Source organism: Scyliorhinus torazame, chromosome 3 (assembly GCF_047496885.1).
Source record: "Scyliorhinus torazame isolate Kashiwa2021f chromosome 3, sScyTor2.1, whole genome shotgun sequence".
In the NCBI taxonomy this organism is placed as follows: domain Eukaryota; kingdom Metazoa; phylum Chordata; class Chondrichthyes; order Carcharhiniformes; family Scyliorhinidae; genus Scyliorhinus; species Scyliorhinus torazame.
Genome location: NC_092709.1, coordinates 280,495,754 through 280,522,135, shown reverse-complemented (window position 1 = coordinate 280,522,135; position 26,382 = coordinate 280,495,754). Strand labels below are relative to the sequence as shown.

Below are 26,382 nucleotides of genomic sequence, written 5' to 3'. Positions count from 1 at the left end.
ATTTCCAAATTGGATTTACTTAAAGGTTACTGGCAGGTACCTTTATCCGAAAGGGTGAAGGAGATTTCAGCTTTTGTGACTCCAGATGGTATATCCCAATTCAAAGTTATGCCATTTGACATGAAAAACGCCCCAGCCACATTGCAACGGTTAGCTAACAAAGCTGTTTCAGGATTACACAACTGTGCGGTATACATCGACGATCTGGTAATTTTCAACCAGACATGGAAAGAACTTTTAAAACATCTTATGGAGTTATTCGATCGACTTCAGGAGGCGGGTTTGGTGATAAACCTAGCCAAAAGTGAATTTGGAAAAGCCCAAGTCACTTTCCTTGGCCATACAATCAGACAGGGTCGAATGGTCACACGGGATATAAAACCAACAGTTATTGAGGAGTTTCCGATACCCTCAAGACAAAGGAAAATAATGCGATTTCTTGGCATGAGTGGATTTGATCGAACATTTGTGCAAAGGTTTTGTAGCGTGATTGCTCCACTGATGGACTTGCTGAAGAAACGTCAAAAATTTCAATTGACAGCGGACTTTCAACAGGCATTTGACTGCCTGAAAGCTGTGATAGCCAATGCTCATGTGTTGGGAGAATTACAAGGGACTCTGTGATCAGATTGAATAAAGTATCTGACTTTAAAGAGAAATGCCGAGGCGTAGAGAAATGGATGGATCGTGCAAAGACTTTCTTGTTCAAAGAGACTGTCAATCGAGAAGGATTCCAGTTGGAGGAAAAACTAAAAATGGACTATATTGTTGTACCTGTTTGCGTGTGTTGTTTTTTTTTTAAACTAAAAAGTAGTTACTGTGTGCATTTCTTAAAGGATAGTGAAAAGGTGAAAAATGAAACCATCTTGATGTTGATGGTTTATTTTTTTTCTTGGGGGGAGATGTCATGAGAGTAGCTTTAAGAAATGGGTGTTTACTGCTGCAGTGATGTCAGAGAGTGGGTGAAGCTGGGCTGTGGGTCAGCTTTTTACTTTCATTTTAGGCTGTTTGCTGCAGGGTGCGTTTTAGTTTCGTATTCAGTGTTGGAGCTGAAGCCAGACAGAGCAGGTGTACTGTTGTTTCTCTCTACCATCAAAAGACTATCTCTTGATCATTTGGTGAATTCAGAATTATAAATGTTCTCAGTAGTGAATGTAAACCTTCTGTTAAAAGGTGTTTCTTTTTTCTGGATGTTGCTTGGGAAGTTATTAAGGATTACTTGGTGTTGTATTCTTTGGGGTTTGTATTTGAATTAATGATTGCTAAGATGTTCACTGTATGTTTTAAAAAGGTTAACTTGAGTTCATAGAATAAACATTGTTTTGCTTTAAAAAAAACTTTCCATTTCTGCTGTACTACACCTGCAGAGTGGGCCATGTGCTCCCCATACTGCAATCTATTAAAAGTTGGAGGTCAGGTGAACTCCATGATACACTTTGGGGTTCTCTAAACCCTGGCCCATAACAATATTAAAATTATAGCTATGCTAAAGACTTAATGATTCAAAATGCCACATGGTTCGAAATAAAATCCCTACTGGCATTAATATTTTGCATTTAAAAAGCATAGTTTTACTGAGTTTGGGAACTCAAATGATTAATACATAGCAAAACAATGTAATAGTAGATTTAGAAATTATATGGCCATTTGTTTAGAACCCTTGCATCACAAAATGTGACACCATATCCCAGATTAACATGGAGATCTTAAGTTAACTAACTCAATTGTTTTTTAAAAAATATATATATATATACTTTAGTTTGTGTGTAGAGTTTGGTTTGTCAATGTACTATGACTGGTTAATGATCAATCAGCCTTCTACTTGAATGATAAACTCCCAGACAATTTTCTTCCAGAGTTGCAGTTAAAAGAGGTAAATATTTGTCTGATACCCTTCCGAAGTTACCTATAAATTACGGAGATGCAGCTTTAATAGAGTCCCCTTTATCGAGATATCTCTGGATGAAGGGTCAGTTTAACAACTTACAAGTGATGTCATAACATGTGATTACAGAACTAAGAACAGTTCCCTTTTGAATCTGGACACACCGCTGGAGGGGGGAAGCACAGAATGTCAGATCTGGGAAGCCAGAATGTCAGATCTGGGGGGTGGTACACACAGACTGTCAGATCTGGAGTAGGGTGGATGCACAGACTGTCAGATCTGGGGGGAGGGGGCACACAGAATGTCAGATCTGGGTGGTGGTACACACAGAACGTCAGATCTGGGTGGTGGCAAACACAGACTGTCAGCACAGGGCTAAATCGCTAGCTTTGAAAGCAGACCAAGGCAGGCCAGCAGCACGGTTCAATTCCCGTAACAGCCTCCCCGAACAGGCGCCGGAATGTGGCGACTAGGGGCTTTTCACAGTAACTTCATTTGAAGCCTACTTGTGACGATAAGCGATTTTCATTTTCATCTGGGGGGAGGGGGACACACAGGCTGTCAGATCTGGGGGGAGGGGGGACACAGGCTGTCAGGTTTGGGGGAGGGGGACACACAGGCTGTCAGATCTGGGGGAGGGGGGACACAGGCTGTCAGGTTTGGAGGGAGGGGGACACACAGGCTGTCAGATCTGGGGGAGGGGGGACACAGGCTGTCAGGTTTGGGGGAGGGGGACACACAGGCTGTCAGGTTTGGGGGGAGGGGGACACACAGGCTGTCAGATCTGGGGGAGGGGGGACACAGGCTGTCAGGTTTGGGGGGAGGGGGACACACAGGCTGTCAGATCTGGGGGTGGGGGACACAGGCTGTCAGGTCTGGGGGGAGGGGGACACACAGGCTGTCAGATCTGGGGGGAGGGGGACACAGGCTGTCAGGTTTGGGGGAGGGGGACACACAGGCTGTCAGATCTGGGGAGGGGAGACACAGGCTGTCAGGTTTGGGTGGAGGGGGACACACAGGCTGTCAGATCTGGGGGAGGGGGGACACAGGCTGTCAGGTTTGGGGGAGGGGGACACACAGGCTGTCAGATCTGGGGGAGGGGGGACACAGGCTGTCAGGTTTGGGTGGAGGGGGACACACAGGCTGTCAGATCTGGGGGAGGGGGGACACAGGCTGTCAGGTTTGGGGGAGGGGGACACACAGGCTGTCAGGTTTGGGGGAGGGGGACACACAGGCTGTCAGATCTGGGGGAAGGGGGACACAGGCTGTCAGGTTTGGGGGAGGGGGACACACAGGCTGTCAGGTTTGGGGGGAGGGGGACACACAGGCTGTCAGATCTGGGGGAGGGGGACACAGGCTGTCAGGTCTGGGGGGGGGGGCGAGACAGAATGTCAGATGGGGGTGGGACACAGAAAAATGTAAATATTTCGTAGTCTGTGGGGAAACCGTTTTAGTGGACCTGAACCGCTGGATTAATGGCGGCAATGTTGTGCAATCTGTATTCAGATTAACTCGGTTGGATTGCTGAGCAAGGCGGCCCACCGCACGTTTCCGGCATTCAGGAGTCGCCATGTCAACATCAGCCGCCCGGGGATCACTCACCCTCCATTTACAGCCGCCCAAATCCGCAGCACAGGCTCGGGAACAGGGAGGCGGCTTCAAGCTTTCGGAACCGGGACAGGGGCCTGGGCCAGGTCCCGCCCTCACATCAATCACCAGCGCCCAGGGGCAATGCCCCGCCCCCTGCCTTGCTCTCTCACGCGCGAGCGCAGTCACGCACTGCAAGACAGGGGAAGAGGACTTGGTGAGTTACTGGAGTGCAGCTTGTGGTTGGTGCACACTGTTGCCACTGTGTGCCAGTGGTGGAGTTAGTAAGTGGTTATTGTGTGGATGGGCTGCTCTGTCCTGAATGGTGTCCATCTTCTTGAGTGTGGTGGGAGCTGCACTCATCCAGGGAAGGGGAGAATATTCCATCACGCTCCTGACTGGTGCCTTGAAGGTGGTGGGCAGGGGACGGGATTCTCCCTTTTGGGGACTAAGTCTCCACGCCCGCCCGAAAACGAGCGAGAATCACTCCGGACTTATTCCTCGAAGGTCTGGGGTGATTCTCTGTTTTCCAGGGGGCTAGGATGGTAGGTCCCTCCCAGATCACGATGGCCCGCCGATCCGTGGCCTCCAATCGCAGGCTTGGCCGCCGCTGAGGCCATCCCCAGAGTCAGATACTCCCCGCCCCCCACCAGGACCGCCACCGCGGCCGCAGGTCCCAGCTCGCTCTGGGTGGTACCACATGTAAACCACGCCGGCGGGTGTTCGGCCGGTTGACCGTGGAGAATGGCCCCTGACCGGTGACCGCGCGCAGGTCTGGCGGGTCCGCGGAGAATCGAGGACGCATCATCGCGCCAGATTTCCGGCGTGAACGGCTATTCTCCGCCCCCGCGCCCGGTGCGATTCCGGCGCGGAGGATCAGAGAATCCCACCCAGGCTCTGGGGAATTGGAAGGTGAGTTACTCTGCAGAGTTCCCAGCATGCTCGTGCAGCCAATGTATTTCTGTGACTAACAGAAACTACTGGACAATCTCAGCAGGTCTGTCAGCATCTGTGGAGAGAGAAGAGAGCTAATGTTTGGAGTCTGGATAACTCTCTACTCTCAAAAAGGCCACTCTCAAAGAATCATTCAGACTTAAAATGTTAATAATCTTTATTAGTGTCACAAATAGACTTACATTAACACTGTAATGAAGTTACTGTGAAAATCCCCGAGTGCGTTTGGGAACACTCCTAGAGGGTGTGGCAGGATAGATGCTGAGAGGATGAATGACAGAGTCTAGGACCAGAGTAAGGGGTCTCCCATTTAAGACAGAGTTGTGGAGGAATTTCTTCTCAGAAGCTAGTGAATTTGTCTTATTCTTTACTGCAGTGAGCTGTAGGGGCTGGGTTGTTAAGTATGTTCAAGGACTGAGTGTAGCACCATCGATCACACACGAGGCGAGACGTAGAGAACTTCAATCGAGGCTTTATTGAGCAGACTTGTTCCCCAGCAGCTCAGTTACAGAATGCAGCTGCTGGGAGAAACCGGGTTCTTATACCCCGCCTATCTGGGTGGAGCCCAGTAGACGGCAGATCCAATCAGGACCCAGCATCCGTCCTCCAATAGCTCCTCGGCATCATGGTGTACCGTATTACCCCTCATACATACCACCACATTCACCCCTTGTTAAAAAAGAACCAGGCGGGGTGGTGAATGGTATGGTGGTAGGGGTTTACAGGGTCTGTATGGTGCCTTAACCATTTAACTATATACAACCATGCCACTTTTACTGGGCCACTGAATTATTTACATCTTAACCCGATTCGCAGCATTAACGATTTACAACAATGCCGCTTTACTGGGCCACTGAATTATTTACGTCTTAGGCCGATTCGATGAGTCGAGATGGTGCCCTGGTCGCCCTTTCCGATCGTCTCAGCCCGGGTGGTGGTGATACAGGCTTGGGTCCGGTCGACTCTGGGAGCATCGCGCTGTCCATCTCTGTTTCCTTACTCCTGCGTTGGCCTGGGAGGAGAACCGATCCCCCCGGGAAGGGGGTGGCTGTGGGGTGCACAGGCGGGAGTGAGGGGGTGGTGATTGGTGTTGGGGGGGTGTGGGGAGCTCCGGCGGGCGCCAGGTCCCGCAGAGAGACCGTGTCCCGTCGGCCGTCTGGGTACGCCACGTAGGCGTACTGCGGGTTTGCGTGGAGTAGATGTACCTTTTCCACCAGTGGGTCTGATTTGTGCGCCCGCACATGTTTCCGGAGCAGGATGGGTCCCGGGGCTGCCAGCCAGGTCGGAAGTGACGTTCCAGAGGCGGACTTCCTCAGGAAGACAAGGAGGCGCTCGTGAGGCGTTTGGTTAGTGGTGGTGCACAGCAGGGACCGGATAGAGTGAAGGGCATCCGGGAGGACTTCCTGCCAGCAGGAAGTTGGGAGACTCCTAGACCATAGGGCCAGTAGGACGGTCTTCCAGACCGTTCCGTTCTCCCTCTCTACCTGCCCGTTCCCCCGGGGGTTGTAGCTGGTCGTCCTGCTCGAGGCTATGCCCTTGTTGAGCAGGAATTGACGCAGCTCGTCACTCATAAAGGAGGACCCCCTATTGCTATAGATGTAGGCGGGGAAACAAAACAGGGTAAAGATGGTGCAGAGGGCTTTAATGACCGTGGCCGCGGTCATGTCGGGGCAGGGATGGCGAAGGGGAAACAGGAGTATTCGTCAACGACGTTAAGAAAGTACGTGTTGCGGGACTTCAGGGTGCGACGATGACCAGCTAAGTCGCACGTTTCGGCAGCTCCCGGTGGAACGGACTTTTGGGCTCTTAATAGGAGCCCCATCGGCAATTTTAACGGCAAATAACACTGTGCGGTAATCCAGAAGGGAATCCCCCCCCGGACACGGATGGAAAAAAGAGAGGAAAGTAGCCGGATTGCGGTGGATCCTCAAGAGCAGCGGCCAGGAAGGCAGGCACAAAGCAAGATGGCGTCGGAAGAAGGCAGTTTAATATGGGGCCCTGACCAACAAGAGTTCCTGCGGCGTTGCGTAGATGAACTCAAAAAGGAGATGAAGAAGGAGCTGTTGGCCCCGATATTACAAGCGATTGAGGGGCTAAAGGAGAAGTAAAAGACCCAGGAACAGGAGCTTCGGGTCGTGAAGGCAAAGGCTGCTGAGAATGAGGACGACATACAGGGCCTGGTGGTGAAAACGGAGATCCACGAGGCACAACACAAAAGATGTGTGGAAAGGCTGGAGGTGCTGGAGAACAATGCGAGGAGGAAGAACTTAAGGATTCTTGGTCTTCCCGAAGGTGCAGAGGGGGCGGACGTCGGGGCATATGTGAGCACGATGCTGCATTCGTTAATGGGATCGGAGGCCCCGACGGGTCCGCTGGAGGTGGAGGGAGCCTATCGAGATATGGCGCGAAGACCGAGGGCTGGAGAAATTCCTCGAGCAATAGTTGTGAGATTTCTCCGATACAAGGACAGAGAGATGGTCCTCAGATGGGCCAAGAAAACTCGGAACAGTAGGTGGGAGAATGCGGTGATCCACGTGTATCAAGATTGGAGTGCGGAGGTGGCGAGAAGGAGGGCAAGCTTTAATCGGGCCAAGGCGGTGTTGCATAAAAGGAAGGTCAAATTCGGAATGTTGCAGCCGGCGAGACTGTGGGTCACACATCTAGGGAAACACCACTATTTCGAAACGGCAGACGAAGCGTGGACATTTATTGTCGAGGAGAAGCTGGAGTGAGCGAGCCAGAAGAAAAAGAACGTTTGGGACAAAAGTGGGGGGGGGGTGAATTTGTGGGATGAAGGGGGGAAAAGGGGGCAGAGCAGACTTCCCAGATTGTTAAACCTGCAACCCTATAACTTCTCTCTCTTCCACATGTCGTGGGGGAGGGGGTGAGGGAGGATGAGGAGCTGTGGGTGCCGGCCATTGGGGGCGGGGCCAAAAGGGGAAGCGCGGGCTTTGTTCCCGCGCTCTGGTAATCATTGCGGGAACAGGGAAGCAGGAAGGAGGGGGCCCCGCACAGTGTGAGCCGAGGTCTCGGGGGGAAGCCGAGGTCGGCCAGAGTTTGCTGACTTCTGGGAGTAACATGGGGGGTGCAATTACGCTAGCTTGGGATCTAGCGGGGGGAATGGGGGGGGGGTTAACTGGGTTGCTGCTGCTGGGGAGAAGGGGGAGCTGGTATGGGAGGGGGGGTCAGGGCGAGGGGGCGCCGCCTGGGGGCGATACAGCTACGTGGGAACCGGGTGAGGAGCTGGATTGAAAAAGGAAATGGCTAGTCATCAAGGGGGGGAGGTAAAGAGCCCCCCAACCCGGTTGATCACGTGGAATGTGAGAGGGCTGAACGGGCCGATTAAGAGGGCACAGTACTCGCACACCTAAAGAAACTTAAGGCAGATGTGGTTATGCTTCAGGAGACGCATCTGAAGCTGACAGACCAGGTTAGACTTCGCAAAGGATGGGTGGGGCAGGTGTTTCATTCGGGGCTGGATGCAAAAAACAGGGGGGTGGCCATACTAGTGGGGAAGCGGGTAATGTTTGAGGCAAAGACTATAGTGGCAGATAGTGGGGGCAGATACGTGATGGTGAGTGGCAAACTGCAAGGGGAGGCGGTGGTATTGGTGAACGTGTATGCCCCGAACTGGGATGATGCCAATTCTATGAGGCGCATGTTAGGACGCATCCCGGACCTAGAGGCGGGAAAGATGGTAATGGGTGGAGACTTTAATACGGTGCTGGACCCAGGGCTGGACAGATCGAGGTCCAGGACCGGAAGGAGGCCGGCTGCAGCTAGGGTGCTTAAGGATTTTATGGTGCAGATGGGAGGAGTAGATCCCTGGAGATTTAGTAGACCTAGGAGTAAGGAGTTTTCGTTTTTCTCCTATGTACATAAAGTATTTTCACGAATAGATTTTTTTGTTTTGGGAAGGGCACTGATCCCAAAGGTGATGGGGACAGAGTACACGGCTATAGCCATCTCGGATCATGCTCCACACTGGGTGGACCTGGAGATAGGGGAAGAAAAACAACAGCTTTCACCCTGGAGAATGGACATGGGATTATTGGCAGATGAGGGGGTGTGTTTAAGGGTGAGGGGGTGTATTGAAAGGTACTTGGAAATTAATGATAATGGGGAGGTACAGGTGAGAGTGATCTGGGAGGCACTGAAGGCAGTGGTTAGAGGGGAGCTGATATCTATTAGGGCACATAAGGGAAAGCAGGAGGGTAGGGAAAGGGAGCGGTTGTTGAAAGAACTGCTGAGGGTGGACAGACAAAACGCGGAGGCACCGGAGGAGGGACTATACAGGGAAAGGCAAAGGCTACATATAGAGTTTGACTTGTTGACTACGGGTAAGGCAGAGGCACAATGGAGGAAGGCACAGGGTGTACAGTACGAATATGGGGAGAAGGCGAGTAGGGTGTTGGCCCACCAACTGAGGAAAAGGGGAGCAGCGAGGGAGATAGGGGGGGTGAGAGATGAGGAGGGGGAGATGGAGCAGGGAGCGGAGAGAGTGAATGGAGTGTTCAAGGCATTTTATGAAATATTATATGAAGCGCAGCCCCCGGACGGGAAGGAGAGAATGATGTGCTTTCTGGATCAGCTGGAATTTCCTAAGGTGGAGGAACAGGAGAGAGTGGGGCTGGGAGCACAGATTGAGACGGAGGAAGTAGTGAAAGGGATTGGAAGCATGCAGGCGGGGAAGGCCCCGGGACCAGACGGATTCCCAGTTGAATTCTATAAGAAATATTTGGACTTGCTGGCCCCGCTACTGATGAGAACCTTTAATGAGGCGAGGGAAAGGGGGCAGCTGCCCCCGACTATGTCAGAGGCAACAATATCGCTCCTCCTAAAGATGGAAAAAGACCGCTGCAATGCGGGTCACACAGGCCCATTTCCCTCCTGAATGTGGATGCTAAGATCCTTGCCAAGATAATGGCAACGAGGATAGAGGAGTGTCCCGGGGGTGGTCCATGAGGACCAAACTGGGTTTGTGAAGGGGAGACAGCTAAATACAAATATACGGAGGTTGCTAGGGGTAATGATGATGCCCCCACCAGAGGGGGAAGCGGAGATAGTGGTGGCGATGGATGCCGAGAAAGCATTTGATAGAGTGGAGTGGGATTATTTGTGGGAGGTGTTGAGGAGATTTGGCTTTAGGGACGGGTATATCAGGTGGGTACAGTTGCTGTATAGGGCCCCGATGGCGAGCGTGGTCACAAATGGACAGGGGTCTGACTATTTTCGGCTCCATAGAGGGACGAGGCAGGGATGTCCTCTGTCCCCGTTATTGTTTGCACTGGCGATTGAACCCCTGGCCATGGCACTGAGGGGTTCTAGGAAGTGGAGGGGAGTACTTAGGGGGGGAGAAGAACACCGGGTATCTCTGTATGCGGGATGATTTGTTGCTATATGTGGCGGACCCGGCGGAGGGGATGCCAGAGATAATGCGGATACTTGGGGAGTTTGGGGATTTTTCAGGGTATAAACTGAACATGGGGAAAAGTGAGTTATTTGTGGTGCACCCGGGGGAGCAGAGCAGAGAGATAGAGGATTTACCGTTGAGGAAGGTAACAAGGGACTTCCGGTACCTGGGGATCCAGATAGCCAAGAATTGGGGTACATTACATAGGCTTAATTTAACACGGTTGGTGGAACAGATGGAGGAGGATTTTAAGAGATGGGACATGGTGTCCTTGTCATTGGCAGGTAGGGTGCAGGCGGTTAAAATGGTGGTCCTCCCGAGATTCCTTTTTGTGTTCCAGTGCCTCCCGGTGGAGATCACGAAGGCTTTTTTCAAAAGAATTGAGAAGAGCATTATGAGTTTTGTGTGGGCTGGGACGACCCCGAGAGTGAGGCGGGGATTCTTGCAGCGTAGTAGGGACAGGGGGGGGCTGGAACTACCGAGCCTAAGTGAGTACTACTGGGCCGCCAATGTTTCAATGGTGTGTAAGTGGATGGGAGAAGGGGAGGGAGCGGCGTGGAAGAGAATGGAGAGGGCGTCCTGCAAGGGGACTAGCCTCCAAGCAATGGTGACGGCGCCTTTGCCGTTCTCACCAAAGAAATACACCACAAGCCCGGTGGTGGTGGCTACATTGAAAATTTGGGGGCAGTGGAGACGGCATAGGGGAGGGACAGGAGCTTCGGTGCGGTCCTCGATAAGAAACAATCATAGGTTCGTTCCGGGGAGAATGGATGGGGGACTTGGAGCATGGCAAAGAGCTGGGGTAATACAATTAAGAGATCTATTTGTAGATGGGACGTTTGCGAGTTTGGGAGCGCTGGCGGAGAAATATGGGTTGCCCCAAGGGAATGCATTTCGGTATGTGCAATTGAGGGCTTTTGCGAGGCAACAGGTGAGGGAATTCCCACAGCTCCCGACGCAGGAAGTGCAGGATAGAGTGATCTCAGAGACATGGGTGGGGGACGGTAAGGTAGCGGACATATACAGGGAGATGAGGGACGAGGGGGAGATCATGGTAGATGAGCTGAAAGGGAAATGGGAAGAAGAACTGGGGGAGGAGATTGAGGAGGGGCTGTGGGCGGATGCCCTACGTAGGGTAAACTCATCGTCCTCGTGTGCCAGGCTCAGCCTAATACAATTTAAGGTGCTACACAGGGCGCATATGACTGGAGCACGGCTTAGTAAATTTTTGGGGGTAGAGGATAGGTGTGCGAGATGCTCAAGAGGCCCAGCGAATCACACCCACATGTTCTGGTCATGCCCGGTACTACAGGGGTTCTGGGTGGGGGTGGCAAAGGTGCTTTCGAAGGTGGTGGGGGTCCGGGTCGAACCAAGCTGGGGGTTGGCTATATTTGGGGTTGCAGAAGAGCCGGGAGTGCAGGAGGCGAGAGAGGCTGACGTGTTGGCCTTTGCGCCCCTTGTAGCCCGGCACAGGATATTGTTAATGTGGAAGGAAGCTAAACCCCCGGGGGTGGAGACTTGGATAAACGATATGGCAGGGTTCATAAAGTTAGAACAGATTAAGTTTGTGTTAAGGGGTTCGGCTCAGGGGTTCACCAGGCGGTGGCAACCGTTCGTCGACTACCTCACAGAAAGATAGAGGGAATGGAAAAGAAGTAGATAACAGCAGCAACCCGGGGGGGGGGGGGGGAGGAATCGGACGGACGCTCAGGGATGTTATTGTATATGTATAGGTATTTGGTATATGTAATTGTATATTGGATTGGTGGACTGTAATTTTGGAGAGTATTTATTTTGGACAAGGCAGTTGCCATTTAGTTTTGTTTTTCTTTTGTTTTTGTTTATATATATTATTTATTTATTTGTTTAAAACTGGCCACGGCTATTTATATTGCTTTATTGTTGTGTAAAAGAAACACTACGTATTGTTATGTTTGGCCAAAAAACTCGAATAAAATATACTTTTTAAAAAAAGAAAGTAAGTACGTGTTGCGATCGGTGGAGGGAAGGGGGCCTTTGAAATCCAAACTGAGGCGTTCAAAGGGACGGGAAGCCTTTATCAGGTGCGCTCTATCTGGCCTGAAAAATTGCGGTTTGCATTCTGCGCAGATTTGGCAGTCCCTGGTGACTGTTCGGACCTCCTCAACGGAGTAAGGGAGTTTGCGTGCCTTTATAAAGTGGTAGAAACGGGTGACCCCCCAGGTGGCAGAGTTCCTCGTGGAGGGCTTGGAGACGCTCCACTTGTGCGTTGGCACATGTGCCGCGATATAGGGCATCGGACGGCTCGTTCAGCTTCCCGGGACAGTACAAGATCTCATAATTGTAGGTGGAGAGTTTGATCCTCCACCGCAGGATCTTGTCGTTCTTTAACTTGCCCCGCTGTGACTTCCGGGTGCGGCTATGCAGAGCTAGGTCGCATATTCGGTAGCTCCCGCTTGGAACGGACTTTTGGGCTCTTTTACAGGGCCCCCACGGCATTTGTTTGACATTTCCCGGTGTGGCAAGAAGACTGCAACATTCCCCTGACAGTGTCCCCCAGGAATGTATGTCTTTTGGCTTCCAGACCCGGCAGAAACAGTAAAAGATTTGGCTGCAACAGGATAAACAGGGCCTCTTCCAGCAAGCAGGCGGGGGAAGGGCAAGCTTAAAGCTGCAAACTGACCTGAGGGCCTTTATCAAAAGTGAATTCTAACAGCAGAGGGAACAACTGTGAAAAGATCTCATCAAGGCCACTGAAGAAGCGGGGACGAGGCTTCCGGTGGCGGCCATGGAGGAGTAGGTCACGCATTCGGCAGCTCCCGTCTGGAACGGACTCTTAGAACTTTTTCAGGAGTTTCCACAGACATTTTGGGGCAGATTGGTGAAGCGAACACTGCCAAAAGGATTCCGTCTCGAGACTTCTGGTTGCGGCTATGCGGAGCTAAGTCGCACATTCGGCGGCTCCCGCAAAAACGGACTTTTGGGCTCTTTTCAGGGCCCCCAAGGGCACTTTTTCGACGTTTCCCGGTGTGGGAAGGAGTTAATAATAGCTCCCCGTCAGTATATGGCTTTAACTAGGAGCGGGGTGACAAAAAAGGTGGTGGTGGACCAGAAGAAGGGAGGGAAGAAGGACAAAATGGCCGCGGGTGGAGGCAGTGGGCGGAGGAGCAACAGGAGGTTATCCAGCGCTACCTCAGAGAGATTAAAACGGACCTGCTAGAGCCGATGAAGGAGCCGATGAAGGCTTCTATTGATAAGCTGCTGGAGACACAGACAGCCCAGGGAGTGGCGATCTGAGAGGCTCAACAAAAGATCTCTGACAATGAAGTCGAGATCTTAGGCCTGGCGGTAAAGGTGGAGGCGCACAAGGCGCTCCACAAGAAATGGCAGGAGCGGTTCGAGGAGATGGAGAATCGGTCGAGGCGGAAGAATCTGCGGATTCTGGGCCTCCCGGAGGGGCTGGAGGGGCCGGACATGGGGGCCTATGTGGTCACCATGTTAAACTCGCTGATGGGAGCGGGGTCCTTCCAGGGGCCCCTGGAGCTGGAAGGGGCCCATAGAGTGTTGGCGAGGCGGCCCAAGGCTAACGAGCCTCCACGGGCGGTGCTGGTGCGGTTCCATCGGTTCGTCGATCGGGAGTGTGTGCTCAGGTGGGCCAAGAAGGAGAGGAGCAGCAGGTGGGAGAACGCGGAGGTTCGGATATATCAGGACTGGAGTGCGGAGGTGGCGAAGAGGAGGGCTGGGTACAATCGAGCAAAGGTGGTGCTACACAGGAAGGGGGTGAAGTTTGGCATGTTGCAGCCGGTGCTACTGTGGGTTACCTACAAGGACCGGCACCATTATTTTGAGTCTCCGGAGGAGGCGTGGGCCTTTGTTCAGGCCGAGAAGCTGGACACAGACTGAGGGCCGGGATGGGCGATTGGGGACTGCGGTGGATATGTTATGCCTGTTTTTGGTTCGGGGGGGGGGCCTTTGCATTGTTTTGGGTTTCTTTTTCTCTGTGTTTTTCTCTTCCGGGTTGGGGAGGGTGGATGGGGCGGGTTGGGCACTGTTTGGTTGGTGGTGGGGCCTGGTCGGTGGAGAGCGCGGGATTTTTTCCCGCGCCGAAGACTGGGGGGGGCGGAACCGGGGCGGGGAAGCGAGGATTGTTTCCCGCGCTTAGAACGGAGGGGGAGAGCCTGTGAATGGGGAGCGGGAGAGGAGGGTGTGCCACATAATGGGAGGAGTCGAAGGGGAGGCGGGAGTGGGGAATCGAGTTGCTGCTGCTAAGATCAAGGAAGAGCTGGAGCGAGTGGGGTGGTTCGAGACGGGGGCATGCCGCTGTGGGGAACGGGCCGGGTGTGGGGTGCGGGCGCGTGGCTGGCCAAGGAGGGGTCATGGCTAGTCGGCGGGGGAGGGGGGCGGGTAGCCCCCTGATCCGGCTGATAACCTGGAATGTAAGGGGACTGAATGGGCCGGTTAAGCGGGCCCGCGTGTTCGCACACCTGAAGGGGCTCAAGGCGGATGTGGTTATTCTCCAGGAGACACACCTGAAGGTGGCAGACCAGGTAAGACTGAGGAAAGGGTGGGTAGGTCAGGTGTTTCACTCGGGGCTAGATGCCAAAAATCGAGGGGTGGCGATCTTGGTGGGAAAGAAGGTGTTATTCGAGGCGTCGAGCATTGTGGCAGATAATGGCGGTAGGTACATAATGGTAAGTGGTAAGTTGCAGGGAGAGAGGGTGGTACTGGTCAATGTGTATGCTCCGAACTGGGACGGTGCGGGTTTTATGCGGCGTATGTTGGGTTGGATCCCAGACTTGGAAGTGGGGGGCCTGATAATGGGGGGAGACTTTAACACACGGTGTTGGATCCTGCACTGGATTGCTCCAGATCTAGGACGGGTAGGAAGCCGGCGCCGGCTAGAGTGTTGAGGGGATTTATGGACCAAATGGGAGGGGTGGACCCTTGGAGATTTGTAAGGCTGGGGGCTAGGGAATTTTCATTCTTCTCACATGTCCATAAGGCTTATTCTCAAATCGACTTTTTCATTTTGAGTAGGGCGCTGATAGCGAGAGTAGAGGATACCGAGTATTCGGCAATAGCCATTTCAGACCACGCCCCGCATTGGGTGGACTTGGAGATGGGGAGGAGAGGGACCAGCGCCCGCTGTGGCGCTTGGAGGTGGGGCTGTTGGCGGACGAGGAGGTGAGCGAGCGGGTCCGAGGAAGTATAGAGAGGTACTTGGAGACCAACGACAACTGGGAGGTCCAAGTGGGGATGGTATGGGAGGCACTGAAGGCGGTGGTGAGGGGAGAGCTGATCTCCATCAGGGCCCACAAGGAGCGGAGGGAGCGGGGGGGAGAGGGAGAGGCTGGTGGGGGAGATGGTGAGGGTAGACAGGAGGTATGAGGAAGAACATGAGGAAGGATTGTTGAGGAAGAGGCGCAGCCTCCAGGCCGAATTCGACCTGGTGACCACCAGGAAGGCGGAGGTGCAGTGGAGGAACGCCCAGGGGGCGGTCTACGAGTATGGGGAAAAGGCAAGCCGGATGCTGGCGCATCAGCTTCAGATGCGGGACGCAGCTTGGGAGATCGGGGGAGTTAAGGACAGGGGAGGGAACGTGGTGCGGAGTGGGGTTGGCATCAATGGGGTCTTCAGGGACTTCTACGAGGAATTGTACCGATCCGAGCCCCCACGGGAGGAGGGAGGGATGGGCCGTTTCCTGGACAAATTGAAGTTTCCAAAGGTGGAAGAGGGACTGGTGGCGGGACTGGGGGCCCCGATTGGGCTGGAGGAGCTGATCAAAGGGATAGGAAGCATGCAGGCGGGGAAGGCACCGGGGCCGGACGGTTTCCCGGTCGAGTTCTATAAAAAATATATGGACCTGTTGGGCCCGCTGTTAGTTAGGACCTTCAATGAGGCAAGGGAGGGGGGGCTTTACCCCCGACCATGTCCCGGGCACTGATCTCCTTGATCCTGAAGCGGGACAAGGATCCCCTGCAATGTGGGTCTTCCAGACCGATTTCCTTGCTAAATGTAGATGCCAAGGTGCTGGCGAAGGTCTTAGCCATGAGGATTGAGGATTGTGTGCCACAGATCACCCATGAAGACCAGACGGGGTTTGTGAAGGGGAGACAGTTGAACGCGAATGTGCGGAGGCTTTTGAACGTTATCATGATGCCGGCGAGGGAGGGGGAGGCGGAGATAGTGGTGGCGATGGACGCTGAGAAAGCCTTCGATAGGGTAGAGTGGGGGTACCTGTGGGAGGGGCTGAAGAAGTTCGGGTTTGGGGAGGGGTTTGTCAGGTGGGTTAGGCTGTTGTATGAGGTCCCGATGGCGAGTGTGGCCACAAATAGGAGGTCCGAGTACTTTTGGTTGCACTGAGGGACGAGACAGGGGTGTCCCCTGTCCCCCCTGCTCTTCGCACTGGCGATTGAACCCCTGGCTATGGCACTGAGAGAGTCGAGGAACTGGAGGGGGTTAGTGCGGGGTGGGGAGGAGCATAGGGTGTCACTTTATGCGGACGACCTGCTGCTGTATGTGGCGGACCCAGTGGGAGGAATGCCAGAGGTAATGAGGATCCTTAGGGAATTCGGGGACTTTCCGGGGTACAAGCTCAATATGGGGAAGAGCGAGCTGTTTGTAGCTCAGCTAGGGGACCAGGAGAGGGGGATTGGCGAGCTCCCACTAAAAAGGGCGGAGAGGAGTTTCAAATATTTGGGGGTCCAGGTGGCCAGGAGCTGGGGGGCCCTGCATAGGCTTAACTTTACAAGGCTGGTGGAGCAAATGGAGGAGGAGTTCAAGAGGTGGGACGTGTTGCCGCTGTCCCTGGCGGGTAGGGTGCAGTCAGTCAAAATGACGGTGCTCCCAAGGTTTTTGTTCCTGTTCCAGTGCCTCCCCGTGTTTATCCCGAAGGCTTTTTTCAGGCGGGTTAACAGGAGTATAATGGGGTTTATGTGGGCGCGAGGGACTCCGAGGGTGAGAAGGGTGTTCCTGGAGCGGAGTAGAGATAAGGGGGGCTGGCGCTGCCCAACCTCTGTGGGTACTACTGGGCCGCCAATGCGACAATGGTGCGCAAGTGGGTGATGGAGGGGGAGGGGCTGCTTGGAAGAGGCTGGAGACGGCGTCCTGTGTGGGTACGTGTCTGGGGGCGCTGGCAACGGCACCGCTGCCGCTCCTTCCAAGGAGGTATACCACGAGCCCGGTGGTGGTGGCGGCCCTCAAAATTTGGGGGCAGTGGAGGCGGCATAGGGGGGAAGTTAGGGCCTCGGCGTGGACCCCATTACGGGGGAACCATCGGTTCGCCCCAGGAAGAACAGGTGGAGGGTTTTCGGGGTGGCACAGGGCAGGCATACGAAAGTTGGGGGACCTGTTTGTCGACGGGAAGTTTGCGAGCTTGGGTGAGCTGGAGGAGAAGTATGGGTTCCCCCCCAGGGAACACCTTCAGGTATTTACAGGTAAGGGCGTTTGCCAGACGGCAGGTGGTGGAATTCCCACGACTATTGCCACACACAGTACAGGACAGGGTGCTCTCGGGGGGGGGGTGGGTGGGAGTGGGGAAGATCTCGGAAACTTACCAGGTGATGCAGGAGGAGGAGGAGGCCTCGGTGGTGGAGTTGAAAGGTAAGTGGGAGGAGGAGTTGGGAGAGGAGATCGAAGAGGGGACGTGGGCAGATGCCCTAGGGAGGGTGAACTCTTCCTCTTCATGCGCGAGGCTCAGCCTCATACAGTTTAAGGTGCTGCACAGGGCACACATGACCGGGACAAGGATGAGCAGGTTCTTTGGGGGTGAGGACAGGTGTGTTAGGTGCTCAGGGAGCCCAGCAAATCACACCCATATGTTCTGGGCATGCCCAGCGCTGGAGGAATTTTGGAAGGGCGTAGCGAGGACGGTGTCGAGGGTGGTAGGATCCAGGGTCAAACCGGGCTGGGGGCTCGCAATATTTGGGGTGGCAGAGGAGCCGGGAGTGCAGGAGGCGAAAGAGGCTGGAATTCTGGCCTTTGCGTCCCTGGTAGCCTGGCGAAGGATTCTCCTTCAGTGGAAAGATACGAGGCCCCCAAGCGTGGAATCCTGGATCAGCGATCTGGCAGGATTCATTAAATTGGAGAGGGTGAAATTCGCCTTGAGAGGGTCGGTACAAGGGTTCTTTAGGCGGTCGCAACCGTTCTTAGACTTTCTGGCAGAACGATAGACATTGGTCAATGGCAGCAGCAGCTCGGTGTGGGGGGGGGGGTTTACTTTATTTTTGTTTATGTTATTTACACTGGAAGGGTCTGAGGGGGTGTAGACACCTGTTGTGTTAAGTCGGGGTGTTAATGTTAATTTATTATTTAGGTACGGGGGGGGAGGGGTTTGGGGGGTTGCTTTTTTGAGATTGTGTTTTGTACTTAACCCTGTTGGGTTCTTTTTTTCTTTCTCATTTTGTTATTGATATTTTATGAAAACCTTTAATAAAATTTTTTTTATTTTTTTTAAACTTGCCCCACTGTGCATTATCGAACATGAAGGCTACCGACCGTTGGTCAGTGAGGAGAGTGGGGACTTCCGGGTGCGGCGATGACCAGCTGGGTCGCACGTTTCGGCAGCTCCCGGTGAAACGGACTTTTGGGCTCTTGATAGGAGCCCCAACGGCAATTTTGACGGCTAAAAACACTGCGGTAAACCAGAAGGGAATCCCCCCCTGGATCCGGATGAAAAAAGGAGGAGAAAGTGACCGGATTGCAGTGGATCCTTTAGAACAGCGGCAAGGAAGGCAAGCAAAAACCAAGATGGCGTCGGAAGGTGGCAGTTTAACATGGGGCCCTGAACAACAAGAGTTCTTGAAATGCTGTGTGGAAGAGCTCAAAAAGGAAATGAAGAAAGAGCTGTTGGCCCCGATACTACAGGCGATCGAAGGGCTAAAGGAGGAACAAAAGACCCAGGAGCGGGAGCTTCGGGTCGTGACGGCAAAGGCAGCTGAGAATGAGGACGACATACAGGGCCTGGTGGTGAAGACGGAGACGCATGAGGCACATCAGAAACGGTGTGTGGAAAGGTTGGAGTCACTGGAGAACAACGCAAGGAGGAACAACCTGAGGATTCTTGGTCTTCCTGAAGGTGCGGAGGGAGCGGACGTCGGGGCATATGTGAGCACGATGCTGCACTCGTTAATGGGAGCGGAGGCCCCGGCGGGTCCGTTGGAGGTGGAGGGAGCATACCGAGTGATGGCGCGAGGACCGAGAGCAGGAGAAATTCCCAGAGCCATAGTGGTGAGATTCCTCCGTTTTAAGGATAGAGAAATGGTCCTTAGATGGGCAAAGAAAACTCGGAGCAGTAAATGGGAGAACGCGGTGATCCGCGTTTATCAAGACTGGAGTGCGGAGGTGGCGAGAAGGAGGGCGAGCTTTAATCGGGCCAAGGCGGTGCTTCATAAAAAGAAGATAAAATTTGGAATGCTGCAACCGGCAAGACTGTGGGTCACATATCGAGGGAGGCACCACTACTTTGAGACGGCGGATGAAGCGTGGACTTTTATTGTGGAAGAAAAACTGGAATGAGCGGGCTATTAAAAAGAATGTTTGAACAAAGTGGTGGGGCGAATGTGGGGGGCGAAGAGGGGGGTTAAAAAGGGGGGAAAGAGGACTTTTATGTACTAATCCTGCGATGTGGTAACTTTTCTCTCTTCCACAGGTGGTGATGGGGGGAGGAGGGGAGGTGGAGGAGATGGGGCGTTGGCCATTGGGGGCGGGGCCAAGGGAGAAGCGCGGGCTTGGTTCCCGCGCTACGATAATCATGGCGGGAATAGAGAAGCAGGAAGGAGGGGGCGTCGCACGGTGCGAGCCGAGGTCACGGGGGGAAGCCGAGGTCGGCCAGAGTTTGCTGACTTCTGGGAGCAACATGGGGGGAGTAATTACGCTAGCGGGGGATCTAGCGGGGGGGGGTGGGAGGGGGGAATTACTGGGTTGCTGCTGCTGGGGAGAGGGGGGAGCTGGTATGGGAGGGGATGGGCGGGGGGGCACCGCCTGGGGGAGATACAGCTGCGTGGGAACCGGGTGAGGAGCTGGAAAAAGGGGATGGCTAATCGACAAGGGGGGGGGGGGGGGTAGGAAGCCCCCCAACCCGGCTGATCACGTGGAACGTGAGAGGGCTGAACGGGCCGATAAAGAGGGCATGGGTACTCGCACACCTTAAGAAACTTAAGGCAGATGTGGTTATGTTACAGGAAACGCACCTGAAACTGATAGACCAGGTTAGGCTACGCAAAGGATGGGTGGGGCAGGTGTTCCATTCGGGGCTAGATGCGAAAAACAGGGGGGTGGCTATATTAGTGGGGAAGCGGGTAATGTTCGAGGCAAAGACTATAGTGGCGGATAACGGGGGCAGATACGTGATGGTGAGTGGCAAACTACAGGGGGAGACGGTGGTTTTGGTAAACGTATATGCCCCGAACTGGGATGATGCCAATTTTATGAGGCGGATGCTGGGACGCATTCCGGACCTAGAGATGGGAAAGCTGATAATGGGGGGAGATTTTAATACGGTGTTGGAACCAGGGCTGGATAGGTCGAAGTCCAGGACTGGAAGGAGGCCGGCAGCAGCCAAGGTACTTAAAGATTTTATGGAGCAGATGGGAGGTGTAGACCCGTGGAGATTTAGCAGACCTAGGAGTAAGGAGTTCTCGTTTTTCTCCTATGTCCATAAAGTCTACTCGCGAATAGACTTTTTTGTGCTGGGAAGGGCATTGATCCCGAAGGTGAGGGGAACGGAGTATACGGCTATAGCCATTTCGGATCACGCTCCACACTGGGTAGACTTGGAGATAGGGGAGGAAACAGGAGGGCGCCCACCCTGGAGAATGGACATGGGACTAATGGCAGATGAGGGGGTGTGTCTAAGGGTGAGGGGGTGCATTGAAAAGTACTTGGAACTCAATGATAATGGGGAGGTCCAGGTGGGAGTGGTCTGGGAGGCGTTGAAGGCGGTGGTTAGAGGGGAGCTGATATCAATAAGGGCACATAAAGGGAAGCAGGAGAGTAAGGAACGGGAGCGGTTGCTGCAAGAATTTTTGAGGGTGGACAGACAATATGCGGAAGCACCGGAGGAGGGACTGTACAGGGAAAGGCAAAGGCTACATGTAGAATTTGACTTGCTGACTACGGGCACTGCAGAGGCACAATGGAGGAAGGCACAGGGTGTACAGTACGAATATGGGGAGAAGGCGAGCAGGTTGCTGGCACACCAATTGAGGAAAAGGGGAGCAGCGAGGGAAATAGGGGGAGTGAGGGATGAGGAAGGAGAGATGGAGCGGGGAGCGGAGAGAGTGAATGGAGTGTTCAAGACATTTTATAAAAAATTATATGAAGCTCAACCCCCGGATGGGAGGGAGAGAATGATGGGCTTCTTGGATCGGCTGGAATTTCCCAAGGTGGAAGAGCAGGAAAGGGTGGGACTGGGAGCACAGATCGAGGTAGAAGAAGTGGTGAAAGGAATTAGGAGCATGCAGGCGGGAAAGGCCCCGGGACCGGATGGATTCCCAGTCGAATTCTATAGAAAATATGTGGACTTGCTCGCCCCGGTATTGACGAGGACCTTTAATGAGGCAAAGGAAAGGGGACAACTGCCCCCGACTATGTCTGAAGCAACGATATCGCTTCTCTTAAAGAAGGAAAAGGACCCCTACAATGCGGGTCCTATAGACCTATTTCCCTCCTAAATGTAGATGCCAAGATCCTGGCCAAGGTAATGGCAATGAGAATAGAGGAATGTGTCCCGGGGGTGGTCCACGAGGACCAAACTGGGTTTGTGAAGGGGAGACAGCTGAACACGAATATACGGAGGCTGTTAAGGGTAATGATGATGGCCCCACCAGAGGGGGAAACGGAAATAGTAGTGGCGATGGATGCCGAGAAAGCATTTGATAGAGTGGAGTGGGATTATTTGTGGGAGGTGTTGAGGAGATTTGGTTTTGGAGAGGGGTATGTTAGATGGGTGCAGCTGTTGTATAGGGCCCCGATGGCGAGCGTGGTCACGAATGGACGGGGATCTGCATATTTTCGGCTCCATAGAGGGACAAGGCAGGGGTGCCCTCTGTCCCCATTATTGTTTGCACTGGCGATTGAGCCGCTGGCGATAGCGTTGAGGGGTTCCAAGAAGTGGAGGGGAGTACTTAGAGGAGGAGAAGAACACCGGGTATCTTTGTATGCGGTCGATTTGCTACTATACGTGGCAGACCCGGCGGAGGGGATGCCAGAAATAATGCGGATACTTGGGGAGTTTGGGGATTTTTCAGGGTATAAATTGAATATGGGGAAAAGTGAGTTGTTTGTGGTGCATCCAGGGGAGCAGAGTAGAGAAATAGAGGACCTACCGTTGAGGAAGGTAACAAGGGACTTTCATTACCTGGGGATCCAGATAGCCAAGAATTGGGGCACATTGCATAGGTTAAATTTAACGCGGTTGGTGGAACAAATGGAGGAGGATTTCAAGAGATGGGATATGGTATCCCTGTCACTGGCAGGGAGGATGCAGGCGGTTAAGATGGTGGTCCTCCCGAGATTCCTCTTTGTGTTTCAGTGCCTCCCGGTGGTGATCACGAAGGCTTTTTTTAAAAGGATTGAAAAGAGCATCATGGGTTTTGTGTGGTCCGGGAAGACCCCGAGAGTGAGGAAGGGATTCTTACAGCGTAGCAGGGATAGGGGTAGGGATACTGAGCCTAAGTGAGTATTATTGGGCCGCTAATATTTCAATGGTGAGTAAGTGGATGGGAGAGGAGGAGGGAGCGGCGTGGAAGAGATTGGAGAGGGCGTCCTGTAGGGGGACTAGCCTACAGGCTATGGTGACAGCCCCATTGCCGTTCTCACCGAGGAACTACACCACAAGCCCGGTGGTGGTGGCTACACTGAAGATTTGGGGACAGTGGAGACGGCATAGGAGAAAGACTGGAGCCTTGGGGGGGTCCCCGATAAGAAACAACCATAGGTTTGCCCCGGGGGGAATGGATGGGGGATATGGAATGTGGCAAAGAGCAGGAATAACGCAACTGAAAGATCTGTTTGTGGATGGGAAGTTCGCGAGTCTGGGAGCGCTGACCGAGAAATATGGGTTGCCCCAAGGGAATGCATTCAGGTATATGCAACTGAGGGCTTTTGCGAGGCAACAGGTGAGGGAATTCCCGCAGCTCCCGACACAAGAGGTGCAGGACAGAGTGATCTCAAAGACATGGGTGGGGGATGGTAAGGTGTCAGATATATATAGGGAAATGAGGGACGAAGGGGAGACTAAGGTAGATGAACTAAAAGGGAAATGGGAAGAAGAGCTGGGGGAGGAGATCGAGGAGGGGCTGTGGGCAGATGCCCGAAGCAGGGTAAACTCGTTGTCCTCGTGTGCCAGGCTAAGCCTGATTCAGTTTAAGGTATTACACAGGGCGCATATGACTGGAGCACGGCTCAGTAAATTTTTTGGGGTGGAGGAGAGGTGTGCGAGGTGCTCGAGAAGCCCAGCGAATCATACCCATATGTTTTGATCATGCCCGGCACTACAGGGGTTTTGGATGGGGGTGACAAAGGTGCTTTCAAAAGTAGTGGGGGTCCGGGTCGAACCAAGCTGGGGGTTGGCTATATTTGGGGTTGCACAAGAGCCGGGAGTGCAGGAGGCGAGAGAGGCCGATGTTTTGGCCTTTGCGTCCCTAGTAGCCCGGCGCAGGATATTGTTAATGTGGAAAGAAGCCAAGCCCGCGGGGGTAGAGACCTGGATAAATGACATGGCAGGGTTTATAAAGCTAGAGCGGATTAAGTTCGTTCTAAGGGGGTCGGCTCAAGGGTTCACCAGGCGGTGGCAACCGTTCGTCGAATACCTCGCAGAAAGATAGATGGAATGGAAAAAAGAAGGCAGCAGCAGCAGCCCAGGATCGGTGGGGGGGGGGGGGGGGGAGGGCGGGGGGAGGAGGAACCAGAAGGACTCTCAGAGTTGTTAATATATACAGTATAATATGTATAGGTCGTTGCTACAGATAATTATATATTGGACTGTTAAATTATATTTTTGGAGAGTGTTACTTGTGATAAGGCAGTTGCCAATTAGGGTTAGTTTTCATTTTTGTTATTTATTATTTATTCTTTTTTTTTGTTTGTTTATAAAATAGGTCATTGTTATTTGTGTGGTTATAATATTGTGTAAAGGATGCACAATGTACTGTGTTGGTTGACTAAAAATTTTCAATAAAATATTTATTTTAAAAAAAGTGAGGAGAGTGAATCTCCTACCGGCCAGGTAATGCCTCCAATGACGCACAGCTTCCACTATGGCTTGGGCCTCCTTTTCTACTGAGGAGTGGCGAATTTCTGAAGCGTGGAGGGTCCGGGAGAAAAAGGCCACGGGTCTGCCCGCTTGGTTGAGAGTAGCCGCCAGAGCTACGTCGGATGCGTCGCTCTCGACCTGGAAGGGGAGGGACTCATCGATGGCGCGCATCGTGGCCTTTGCGATATCCGCTTTGATGCGGCTGAAGGCCTGGCGGGTCTCTGTCGACAGGGGAAAAGTAGTGGGCGGGCCTTGTCTGCGTATCGGGGAACCCACTGGGCGTAATAAGAAAAGAAGCCCAGGCAGCGTTTCAGGGCTTTGGTACAGTGGGGGAGAGGGAACTCCATGAGGGGGCGCATGTGCTCAGGGTCGGGGCCTACCACTCCATTACGCACTACGTAGCCCAAGATGGCTAGACGGTCGGTGCTAAACACACATTTTTCCTCGTTGTAGGTGAGGTTGAGGGCTTTAGCGGTCTGGAGGAATTTTCGGAGGTTGCCGTCGTGGTCCTGCCGGTTGTGGCCGCAAATGGTGCCGTTGTCGAGGTACGGGAACGTGGCCCGTAACCCGTGCTGGTCAACCATTCGGTCCATCTCCCGTTGGAAGACCGAGACTCCGTTCGTGACGCCGAATGGAACCCTTCAAAAGTGGTATAGCCGCCCGTCTGCTTCGAAGGCAGTGTACTTGCGGTCACCGGGGCGAATGGGGAGCTGGTGGTAGGCGGACTTAAGGTCCACGGTGGAGAAGACCTTGTACTGTGCAATCCGATTGACCATGTCGGATATGCAGGGAAGAGGGTACGCATCTAGCTGCGTGTACCTGTTGCTGGTCTGACTGTAGTCTACGACCATCCTCTGCTTCTCCCCGATCTTCACACCTACCACCTGGGCTCTCCAGGGACTATTGCTGGCCTGGATTATGCCTTCCTCCAGCAGCCGCTGGACTTCGGACCTGATAAAAGTCCGGTCCTGGGCGCTGCATCGTCTGCTCCTCGTGGCGACGGGCTTGCAATCCGGGGTGAGGTTCGCAAACAAGGAAGGCGATTCAACCTTTAGGGTCGCGAGGCCGCAGATAGTCAGTGGGGGTATAGGGCCGCCAAATTGGAATGTTAAGCTCTGGAGGTTGCATTGGAAATCCAACCCCAGGAGGGTGGGAGCGCAGAGGTGGGGGTGGACATACAGCCGGTAATTTTTGAACTCTCTCCCCTACACCATTAGGTTTGCGATGCAGAACCCTTTGATTTCAACGGAGTGGGACCCCGCCGCCAGGAAAAAACTTTTGGGTGCTTGGATGAATTACAAGGGAACAGCATCTTACCGTGTCCGGATGAATAAAACTCTCCGTGCTCCCCGAGTCGATCAAACACTGCGTCTCGTGCCCGTTTACCAGCACCTTCGTCGTTGTTGTCTGGAGCGTCCGGGGCCGCGATTGGTCCAGGGTCACCGATGCCAAACATGGTTGATGCATCTAGTCGTTGTCTTCAGGCAGCATGGAGCCGTCCATGCTGGGGTCCTTTCCTGTCAGCCAAGATGGCGGCGTCCATGGATGGTATGCGGTCGGGGGGGTACAAAATGGCTGCTCCCATGGGTCACACGCGGCCGGGGTTGGACAAAATGGCCGCTCCCATGGATCTCCCGCGGGTAGGAAGATGGCGGCGCCCGTCCCCCCTCGTGTTGTCTGGGGTCCAAAATGGCGGCGCCCGTTGGCCGCTTGTGGGTCGTTGGGGGTGTTGAGTCCGTGGCGACGTTTCTTCCCCGGAGATAGCGGCGACCCCACGGGACTGGCACACCGCTGCGCAGTGCCCCTTTTTCCGCAGCTTTTGCAGGTGGCCAATTGGGCCGGGCAGCGCTGGCGGGGATGTTTCGGCTGCCCGCAAACATAGCAGTGGGGTCCCCCTGGGTGGTCTGGGGTTCTGGCCGCGCACGCTTGCAGGGGGGGGGGCGGTGGGTCGGTCGCGGCGGGGGTCCACGGGGCCCAAGGGGCTGTAGTGCGGTCGGGGGCATAGGCGCGGGCGTTTTGGGAGGCCACGTCGAGGGAGGCCGCAAGGGCCCGTGCCTCTGTGCGTCCGAGAGAGTCTCTAAAAGTCTCTGGCGAATCTGCGATGATGCCAAACCTGCTACATACGCATCTCTGATCAGGAGCTCCGTGTGTTCGTTCGCCGTTACCGCTGGGCAGTTGCAGTTTCTTCCCAGGATCGTTAGAGGATTGTAGAATTCGTCTAGCATTTCCCCGGGGATTTGCTGTCTCGTCGCGAGCTGATAGCGTGCATATACCTGGTTGAGGGGCCGAATGTAGGTCTCTTTCAGCAAG

At 53.8% G+C, this 26,382-nt stretch overlaps 1 protein-coding gene across 2 annotated transcripts in view; it reads right to left on the bottom strand.

Moving 5' to 3' along the window:
• The window catches only part of amacr (alpha-methylacyl-CoA racemase), a 172,993-nt gene extending 169,359 nt beyond the window's left edge, over window positions 1-3,634 (bottom strand). Inside the window, exon 1 of one of the 2 annotated variants that reach the window (XM_072497318.1) lies at window positions 3,488-3,634. The gene's annotated coding sequence lies outside the window, so the exon portion shown is untranslated. The remainder of the gene's footprint in view (window positions 1-3,487) is intronic. The other variant, XM_072497317.1, reaches the window with a different exon arrangement.
• Between the last annotated feature and the right edge of the window lie 22,748 nt (window positions 3,635-26,382).